Source organism: Argentina anserina, chromosome 7 (assembly GCF_933775445.1).
Source record: "Argentina anserina chromosome 7, drPotAnse1.1, whole genome shotgun sequence".
NCBI classification, from domain to species: Eukaryota; Viridiplantae; Streptophyta; class Magnoliopsida; order Rosales; family Rosaceae; genus Argentina; species Argentina anserina.
In genome coordinates this window covers 7,460,379-7,470,522 of record NC_065878.1, presented here as the reverse complement: position 1 = coordinate 7,470,522, position 10,144 = coordinate 7,460,379, and the positions used below count along the sequence as shown (strand labels likewise).

The window sequence follows — 10,144 nt, the reverse complement described above, 5'->3', positions numbered from 1 at the left end:
AGACGGTATAAAAAAAACAAAAACAAAGGATGATGACCAGAAAACATTATCAAACAGAGATGAAAACATGTGATATTGATACCCAGTCCTACATAATTATCTAATCCAATACTACATTGTTGGAGAGAGATTGGAATCGGGTGTGGGCGTTCGCCTTCTTTGGTTTTCTAGGGTTTTCTGATTTGTGCTGTGAGAATGAGTGAGAGGCGGAACGGTGAAGTGGTTCAATGACCAGAACGGCTTCGGCTTCATCATCCCGGAGAACGGCGGCGACGATCTCTTCGTCCACCAGTCCTCGATCCGAACCGAAGCCTTCCGCACTCTCGGCGACGGCGAGTCCGTCGAGTTCCAGATCATAGATCTCATATCTAAAAAGTGACAATTAAATAAAAATTATAAGTGAGTGGATAATAACTAATTGTATCGAGGCCTTTTGTGATTAAAATCCAACACCTGTGAGGTGACTAAGTTGAGACAGTATCGGTACATTTGGTTCACATACGACACTTGTCGCTGTTTAACATACATGATTTCCTAATTCTGAAATCAATAGCTAGCTCTACCTCCCCATGATGAAACCAGCCACCTAATTTTGAAGCTGCTAGTCTAACAATGAAGCAAAGCATCAGCTCTTTCTGTTATTTCTTAGTCCCAGATGGTGGGAGGCTTGAAAGTGACGCATATATAAGATCATTGCCTTTCGCATATCAATGCTCTCGTCGACTTCTGACCAGTAACCACGTACATACTGATAGTGATAAGGACCAGAAATTAATCTTCCAAAGAAGTGAACTGAAAGACGATTTGCATGCATGTTTCAGTCGGCTTGATTTTTGAGATTGCTTCACGCTGGCATGTTTGTTTCATTTTCTCTATTTCAAATTGAGTGTCCTACTAAACTCTATTTCATATTCTAGTTCCTACCAATTTTCTCCTAAACACAATGTCCTATCCCTCCACTACTAAACATTTCAGCACCAACTTCTCACAGTGCTACGTAACAAAGCCACAAATTATAAGTTATATATATATATATATATAATTAAGAAATTGAGCTGTAATTTGGTTCAACACAGGTATTGCTTTTTAAGCAGTGTGTTATGTGTAAGGGGCCTCGAGATCAATTAGTTTGAAATGAAATCTCAAACAAAAGCGAATGGGGATCGAGTCAAGGAATGAATGAGGAGAAAGCAAAGAAAACCAAATCCCCTCCGTAGTAGAGTTCTCTATATCTTGTCATGAAGGGTTACCACCAAATCATGAGCATCATCTAAAAGCTTCCAAACATCCAGACAGACAGCCATGCGATTGAACTTGCTTATGATCTCTTCCATGCTGCTGCATCTATAAATGATGACCTTCCTTTGCTGGAGTACACAGGCTGCTATTGCATACAGAAAGAGATCATCAACGGGCGGGAATCTCCCCCAAGCAGACTCGGCAATTCCCTCCCTGATTGCTGCCTGATCTGCCCACATTACCTCCCAGAGGCAAAGTGTCTGCTCAAAGCTCAACTTCCGCCTCAAGAGGACCACTACCATTTTGTACACAAAAAAAAAATCCTCTGTTTGAACCTTCTCTAGGTGTCTATATAACATAACATCTTTGGCCTTGATTGTTAGGTTTGTGGATCCGATTCCACTTAGGATAAAGATTCATTAGATATTGATCAAAGAAGGAACACTTTGGTGTTTTCCTACTTGGTAATGGTTTCTATGTCTATTGGGAATAGGTTTCTAATGACTTATAGGTTTCAGGTTTATACATCTATAAATAAAGACATAGGTAGCAGTAGTTAGACATTAAGGTAAAACACAAAAAGCAACCGAGGTCTTGAGAGTTGGTGAGAACGTCTTGTGAGAGATCTTGTATTCTTGTTTGTGTTGTTCTTCTATAGTGAAACCCAGCAGTCTGAGGACTTTGACAAGTTCTTTGTTGAACATCGTAAAATTTGTGTTTGTGTTCTCAATCGTTTATCTATATTATTTTGCACTTGTTAACTTCCGCAAGAGGAATTCATGGTTGAATTCCTAACAGTGTGGTATCTAGAGCCTGGTTCTAGAGTGGAAACAATTAGCATAGAAGATGTTGAGAAGAGGGTCGACAAGTTCGACGGTAATGACTACAACCTATGGAGGTCACAGATCGAGGATTACCTGAGTATGAAGAAGCTTGCGAAGACTTTAAGCGGCAAGCTCCCAAAAGAGATGAAGGAGGAAGAATTTGTCGAGATGGACAAGATGGCCCTTGGAGCAGTTCGATTATTGCTTTCAAATGAAGTACGGGGATTTGTCATCAAGGAGACTACATTAAAGAAAATGTTGGATAACCTATCCAACATGTATGAGAAGCCAAACGCCGTTCAATAATCATACTTGATGAGACGACTGTTCACTTTGAAGATGGGTAATGGTATATCTGTTCGCCAACAAGTTGGAGTAGTTGGTGATATTATCGAGTAACTAGCCTCGGTAGATGTAAAGTTCGACGAACACATCACATCTTTGGTGTTGTTGACTTCCATGCCTTCAGACTGGGATGTGACTGTGAACTCAATTTGTAGTGGAGTTGGGACTACGAAGAAGTTGAAGTTTAATGACGTGCGTGACATTCTTTTGAATCAGGAGACGCGAAGACTTAATAACCTTGATGAGCCTTCAAGTTCTGCGCTATCTATGGAAAATAAAGGTAGACCGTCCAACAAACACTCAAACAATAATCGTGGAAGGTCCACGTCCAAGGCACCAGAAAAAAGACGAAGCGTGTCCAAGGCAGGAAAATGGTCCGATGAGTGTTGGCATTGTGGTAAGACTGGACATATCAAGAGAGATTGTAACAAGTGGAAGGATGCAACGAAGATGACAAACACAACTGAGTATGACTCGGAGGGACTTGTACTAAGCGTTACAGAAACACCATTAGAATCATGGATCGTGGATTCGGGAGCATCTTTTCACTCAAATTCACAACGAGAGCTCATGGTGAATTACCAACATGGTCATTTTGGAAGAGTAATTCTTGCTGATGCTAGAGCCCTGGAGATTGTGGTAATGGGTGCTATGAAGATCTCACTCACACATGGTGGTATATGGACTTTGACGAATGTTAGACACATTCCACGGTTGACAAGAAACTTGGTTTTTGTGGGTCAGTTGGATGATGAAGGATGTCGTACTACCTTTGAGAAAGGCACGTGAAAAGTAAGTAAGAGAGCTATGGTATCAGCTCGTGGACTCAAGACAGGGTCACTCTACACGACCTTCGGTATTATTATTGTTGTTAAAAACAATGTAGGCGGTACGATCGTTGAGAAGAAGGATGATGCATACTTATGGCATCGTAGACTTGGGCACATCAGCGAGAAATGAATGGGTGTACTTCAGGCACAAGGTAAACTACATGGTGTAAACTCAGTGAAAATTGGGCTTTGTGAAGATTGGATATTTAGGAAGCGAAAAACTGTTAGTTTCTCAAAGGGTGGCAATGCGCCAAAAGATGCAAAACAGGAATTGGTTCATACTGATGTGTGGGGTCCTACACCTAAGCTTTCAATGGCTGGCTTAAGATACTATGTGACTTATATTGATGATTCTATAAGGAAAGTCTGGGTTTACTTTATGAAACATAAATGGGAGGTGCTTAGTACTTTCAAAAAGTGAAAGGCGATCGTAGAGACTGAGACAAGTTTGAAGATCAAATGTCTGAGGTCGGATAATGGAGGTGAATATTGTAGTAATGATTTTAAAGAGTATTGTACAGAGAACAAGATCAGAATGGAAAGAACAATTCCTGGAACTCCACAGCAGAATGGAGTGGTTGAACGCATGAATAGGATTTTGAATGAGCCCGCAAGGAGTATGAGGATACACGTAGGATTGCCAGACATGTTATGGGCTGATACGGTTAATACTGCTGCTTACTTAATTAACCGTGGACCGTCAGTGCCATTGAATAATCTTTTACTTGAGGAAAAATAGAGTAGAAGAGAGATAGACCTATCACATTTAAGAGTGTTTGGTTGCGTGGCATATGTTCACATTGAGTTCGGTGCAAGAAGCAAGTTAGATCCTAAGTCTCGAAAGTGCATATTCATCGGTTATGGTGGGAATGAGCTTGGCTATAGGTTTTGGGATATGCAAAGTAAGAAAGTTATCAGGAGCCGAAATGTCATCTTTAATGAAAAGGTGATGTATAAGAACAGGCAAGCAGCAGAACTTGAAAGTCCTATAAGAAAAGATCGGCAGTTTGCAAGATTGGAAGAATTGTCTGATAAAGATGTGTCTAAGGTTAATCATGGGCAGGAACAACAAGAAGAAGCTCATGAGGCCACACAACCTGATAATGGAGTTCCTAATGATGAGCCAATGACACCTCCTTTTATGCTAAGAGTATCGTCGAGAAGTAACAAAGGAATACCGCCAGATAGATACTCAGTTTGTGCTAACTATTTGCTATTAACTGTCTGTGGTGAACTCGTGACTTATGATGAGGCGATACAACATGAAGATTTAACTAAGCGGGAGGGTGCTATGTAAGATGGGATGGACTCTATCATGTCCAACAATACATGGGAGTTAGCTAAATTGCCAGCGGGAAAGAAAACATTACAAAACAAGTGAATTTACAAGATTAAACAAGAAGTTGATGGGAGCAAACGTTACAAGGTCAGGTTAGATGTAAATGGTTTTCATCAAAAGGAGGGTGTTGATTTTGATGAGATTTTTTCTCCAGTTGTTAAGCATACAACAATTCGGGTGGTGCTTGGATTAGTGGAAGGTGAAGTATTATATTTAGAGCAGCTAGACGTCAAGACTGCTTTTCTTCATGGAGATTTGAAGGAGATAGTTTACATGCAGCAACCAAAAGGTTTCATAGCACCTGGTAAGGAGGACTTGGTATGCAAACTGCAAAAGAGCATGTAGGCTTAAAACAAGCCCCAAGGCAGTGATACAAGAATTTTGATGTGTTCATGTGTGGAAGTGGCTACACAAGATGTCAATCGGATCACTATTGTTACTTTAAGAGGTTTGACAAGTCTTATATCATTCTTTTATTGTATGTGAATGATATGTTGATAGCTGGGTCAGACTTCGACGAGATTGAGAAGTTAAAGAAAGAGATGTCAAATTAGTTCGCAATGAGGATTTGGGTGAGGCGAAGAAAATCTTAAGGTATAAAGATTATTCGTGATAAAGTGGCTGGTACTCTGAAACTTTCACAAGCGGAGTATGTTGAGAAAGTGCTTAAGCGATTAAATATGGATGAATCAAAGGCTGTAGGTACACCGTTAGCGACATACTTTAAGTTTTCATTGGAACAATCACCCAAGAGTGAAAAGGAAAAGGAATATATGAATGACGTGTACCTTATGCGTCGGCAGTTGGATGCTTAATGTATGCTATGGTGTGTACTAGACCCGATATTGTGCATGCAGTTGGGATTGTGAGTAGGTACACAAGTAATCCAGGTAAGCAACATTGGGAGGCTGTAAAGTGGATCATGAGGTATCTTCGAGGTACTACTAACATGTCTCTTTGTTTCAAGAGAAGTAGTGCTGAATTACAAGGGTATGTGGACGCAGACTTGGCAGCGGATAATGATACTAGTCGGAGTACAACTGGTTATATGTATACTGTAGGTGGTACTACTGTATCTTGGATCTCACATTTGCAGGGGCAAGTGACTTCGTCTACGACGGAGTCAGAGTATGTAGCAGTCTTAGAGGCTGGTAAGGAGATGGTGTGGCTAAAAGGTCTCTTAGAGGAATTGGGTGCTTTGCATAGTGATAGTCAAAGTGCAATTCACTTGGCAAAGATCCATGCTTTTCATTCAAAAACTAAACACATTCCTATAAAGTATCATTACATAAGAGAACTCGTGGAGAATGAAGTGCTGTAATTGTTGAAGATTCAAGGAAGTGAAAATCCTGCAGACATGTTGACTAAATCTGTGCCAATAGGTAAACTAAAGCTATGCTTGGCTTCAGTTGGTCTCTAAACTTGAAGAGAGAGATGTTGGATGCGGTGGGTTTCGAGTTTCTATGATTGAAGAGTGTTGAAGATTGTGTTATTGGTGCAATCGGCTCCAAGTGAAAGATTGTTAGGTTTGTGGATCCGATTCCACTTAGGATTAGGATTCATTAGATCTTGATCAAAGAATGAACACTTTGGTGGTTTCCTACTTGGTAATGGTTTCTAGAACCCCTTAATTTCTTACTTCAAAATGAGATGAATAAACAATTTTGGGAAATTTTGGCCAATGGCTATTTTCATTAAGGATGACAAGAGTGGACATAATACTACTTCCAAGTTTCATGAAGATACTTAAAACCCCATAATGCAATATTCTAGAGTGAACGAAATAGTTACTAGCAGAGTAGCAGGTCATTCTAACAACCGAATGTACACCGGAGTCTATCCTTCCAGGCCATATTTGCTACATTCTCTCTGGCTCCATAATTCACTGTTCTTGCTTTATCCTTTTGTTTTGCTATGACTCCCTAACAAAGGTTTCAGTCAGAGCAGAGTCACCAAGGAAAGCAGCTACCAAAAGACGCAAAGCCTGCGATAAAAAACAAATACTTAACCATTAGAAATTGGACCAGATAACCCCATACATAGAATTCACTGAATCACATTACTTCTGTTGGAGAACCACACCAACTTTCTTAACTCTTTTAAACATTTTTCTCCCTTATATCTAGACAGATATTAATGTAGCTCCTAGAAGTATCAAGTATCGTTCTTGTTTGAGATAAACATCCAAATAGGAGCATTCTAAACAACTTACATACTTCGAAAGGAAGTCATGCATCTTTAATTACACAAAGCAATCATCTGGTGTTTGAGCCTAAGACACTCGGATAAGTTTAGTCTGAAATTTCACATTATAATCAGCTTTGTGTCACAAGATTCACTCAACCACTCAAAGGATCAGCATAGATAAATCGATTAGCAATCACGTTGAGGTCGCAGTAAATCAATAACTAAGGATGGTACATCAGTTTGATACGAAATTTAATGTCATAGCAAAGAGTTGGTAGAAAATTCTGAACAATACTCACCTCCGCTTTGTGCAGCTGTACAGTTCGCACTTCAATGTCCGTCAAAGGTACCTCCAATTTGTTCAGAAGAGACAGGCCAAAGATTAGAGATATAGGTCTTATGTTCAAATCATTAGTCACGGTGAACATTGCTGGTCCTTCCAAATACCCCTGAACTTGAGCACTTTTCTGTTGCTGATGGTTGGCTTTGGGATCCTTAACACTCTTGTACAACTGATCAATGCATCCTTGCAATGAGCAATTCCCCATGTGTTTAACAATAAACCCCAGTGGAATAGTTACGAAACCTAAGAGCAAATTAACAAAATACCTCCCCTGCTTCTGCGTAACAAACCATCTTCTTTGATTTGCTCACAACTATATCATAGGAAATCACCTCTCAAAAATAAGCACAACCATCACACACAGACATACAATCATTTTGGAATTTAGTCATCGACCCATTGCACCAGTCCAAAAATAAAATAAAATATATATGCGTCATTTTGACTGCAACCTCAACTTTGATATAAAGAAAAATGGAAAACTGAAGCAGCAAGGCAGAGCAATCCAAATTCAGAAATAGATTCCATGGGCCAAGTAATAGTGGTGCCAAATCAGAAAGAAATTACCATATGCTCTGTAATTGAAGCAAAGATGAGCTAGGATTCGAACAGAAACCACTTACAACGGTAGATACCAGTACCCCCTCCAGCATCACACCATAAGGGACGACGGAAAACAGAGAGGCACCAACCAAACCCATGAGGGGAGGAAGTAAAGAGCGCGCACCATCGGGATGTGAGACGACTCGAAACAAAACCAGAAGAATCGAGGCTCGGGTTGAACGAACTTGCTAACACTAGCATGAATGAGATCAATAAGAAATCGCGCACAACCCAGCAACAAAGACCCAGATGAGAAAGAAATCAATATGAATTGAAATTAGGGAAAGGATTTTGAAATTGGGGGAAACCATTTCTAAGGAAACTAAGCGGAAGCAAAACCGATAAGCACAGAAGCCACAAGGCCATAGATCATGACCAAATGGAACAAGCTCAACTCGAGGTTACACAAATAGAGGAACCAGCTCTGTGAGAGAGAGAAAGCGTCGTTCCGATTCCCTCGTGAGAACGGAGGCGTCAGTCTCCTTTTGGATTACCATCATGTAATTTGCAGATGTTTTGAAGGGCACCCAGTGTCAATTAAAACTTTTCATTAATTAGTGAAGAAGCTCCGCGTTCTTGCGACTTCTACTTATTTTTTGAAAGGAGGGTCACCCCTACTTCTACTTATTGGCTTAAAATCGGCTCGGCTTTTAAAATAAGTGTATTTTAAAGTGTTTACCAAACACCCCAATCAGTTTTACTTATAAGTTGAGGAGCTTATAAGCTCCCCCAAACGCAACCTATGTCTATTGGGAATATGTTTCTAATGACTTATAGGTTTCAGGTTTATACAGCTATAAATAGGGACATAGGTAGCAGTAGTTAGACATCAAGGTAAAACACAAAGAGCAAATGAGGTCTTGAGAGTTAGTGAGAACGTCTTGTGAGAGATCTTGTATTCTTGTTTGTGTTGTTCTTCTATAGTGAAACCCAACAGCTCGAGGACGTAGACAAGTTCTTTGTCGAATCTCGTAAACTTTGTGTTTGTGTTCTCAATCGTTTATCTATATTGTTTTGCACTTGTTAACTTTTATAAGAGGAATTCAGGGTCGAATTCCTAACATTGATAACCTTGAAAATAAACCTAAGCTGCCTCTGAATCCCAGCCTCATCGATGAGGTAGTTATCTCGAGCCTTCTTCATACAACCCACAAAGCACCAGAATGCTTCATCGTCCTCTTCCATCACTGTGATGATAAGCGCACGTAAATCACTCATACCTTGACAATAACCAATTTCAGGATCATACACAGCGTAGGCTTCCAATATATTAACAAGTCGAGCAGCATGAAATATCCTACACGGCACCAAGTGTTCATAGTCCGTCATCCCCACATTCTCAGCTAATCTTCATGCCTCCATCCTTGACACATCAACCTGGGAGGGTGAAGAACACACTGAATATATCCTCCAGTCACAACTAACACGCAAACGATCGAGGCGGATGATTCTCTGCCATTTCGCATAACCTTTTGAAGGTGCTTCAAGCTCTCTTCACTTTGCATTAACAGTCTCTGGCATTGTCGCCGCAAGTCCTCATACTCACTTCGTTTCTCAATTCTATCAGCTTCTCTTTCTTCCTTGGAACTGTTCAAGTCATAGACTCCAAGGGGGAAAGGCCACACCTCGGCTCGTAAACTCGGATCAACACCTCCACTGCGAAGACACCACCATCACTCAGTTTCCTTCCGCTGTAAACAAACTTCTCCATGTTTTAGGTCTGAGTGCATGTTTTTTTTCTCTTTTTTAGAGTAGATGACATTGGCGGCCAGGGAGATTCCGGCAATGGTGACGGTAGTGACGACGACGGCTAATCTAATCCATTACTGATCAAAGAGTCCCGTCATAGTTCTCAGCAACTCTCAAAAGACTTGTTGGTCTAGTAATAACCAATGTCCCAATTTATAGATATATCTAATTAAACCTGAAGCTATAAGTAATCCCAGTAGACATAGACAGAGTAACCTTCTTTGATCAGGTTTAAGAAATTCTTATTCGAGCTGGAAAATTACTGGTTTTCCGAATTTGAGTAAAATTATTACCAGAATTTGCCGAGCAGCTCTTTGCTGTGAGAGTAGGACATCTTCTCCGGCTCGGAACCGTGACGGTGAGTGCCGCCCCTGCTGCCGCTCGCCGGAAATGGGTGAGAGAGAGAGAGAGAGAGAGAGAATTTCAGAGCTAATTTTCCAGAGGAAGAAGACGAAAGAAGAAGAGAGAAGAAATTGATTCTTCACTATATGGTCAATCTTGCCATCTTGATTAAGACTTACTTTGAACTAAAAATTTGCTGCAAATTTTTAGTTTTTAACTTCCTGTTTTTCTCTATTTATTTTGCGTCTTACCAACTCTTGTTCTTATAGGCTGAATTAACTCTACAGGGATATTATTGGCAAAACATAATTTAGGGATGCTTTTTTTACTGCTGACTTTATAG

The 10,144-nt window shown here is 40.3% G+C and overlaps 1 pseudogene; it reads right to left on the bottom strand.

Moving 5' to 3' along the window:
• Window positions 1-1,226: 1,226 nt before the first annotated feature.
• Window positions 1,227-9,421, bottom strand: LOC126803494 (rab GTPase-activating protein 22-like; annotated as a pseudogene).
• Between the last annotated feature and the right edge of the window lie 723 nt (window positions 9,422-10,144).